The sequence below is a fragment of the Bubalus bubalis genome, chromosome 10 (assembly GCF_019923935.1).
Source record: "Bubalus bubalis isolate 160015118507 breed Murrah chromosome 10, NDDB_SH_1, whole genome shotgun sequence".
In the NCBI taxonomy this organism is placed as follows: Eukaryota; Metazoa; Chordata; class Mammalia; order Artiodactyla; family Bovidae; genus Bubalus; species Bubalus bubalis.
This window is the reverse complement of record NC_059166.1, coordinates 96,913,397-96,914,039: the sequence shown is the minus strand read 5'-3', so window position 1 is coordinate 96,914,039 and position 643 is coordinate 96,913,397. Positions and strand designations below refer to the sequence as shown.

The window sequence follows — 643 nt, the reverse complement described above, 5'->3', positions numbered from 1 at the left end:
TTGTTACTTTTTATTTCAAAGTTGTGCCGGTTTTTTTTTTTTTTTTTTTTTAAAGATTTATTTTTTTAATGATTTCTTTATCTGACTTCTTTCCCTTCCTTGAAAGTGAAAAGTGAAAGTGAAGTTACTCAGTCGTGTCCAACTCTTTACAACCCCATAGACTGTAGCCTACCAGGCTCCTCCATTTGTGGATTTTTCCAGGCAAGAATACTGGAGTGGGTTGCATTCTCTTCTTCAAGGGATCTTCCCCACCCAGGGATTGAACCTGGGTCTCCCGCATTGTAGGCAGATGCTTTACCATCTAAGCCACCAAGGAACCCTCTTTCTTATCACTGCTCTTTTCCTAGTCCTATGGTTTCTCCTATAATTTACCACTAACTCTCCATAGCTGAACAACAAAGATCTTGTTAAACTTTTGTGTTCCAAGGTTCCTTATAGATTTTGTTACTAATGTAAGTCACTTTTTCTGCTTTTTGCCAGAGTGATAATACTTTTATTATTATTTTTATATGAGCATCATGTAAAAAATACTCATTGTAAACATTTGATTACCATATAAATATATAAAGAAAAAAGTAAATACTACCCATCATCCTGAGGTTAAAATGGTTATCCCCTCAAGCATTCTTTATGCATGAATATA

General features: G+C 34.7%; 1 non-coding gene across 1 annotated transcript; it reads right to left on the bottom strand.

Moving 5' to 3' along the window:
* Positions 1-244: 244 nt before the first annotated feature.
* TRNAC-ACA lies at positions 245-316 on the bottom strand. Its single transcript has one exon. It is a non-coding gene; the product is annotated as a tRNA-Cys (tRNA).
* Positions 317-643: the final 327 nt, after the last annotated feature.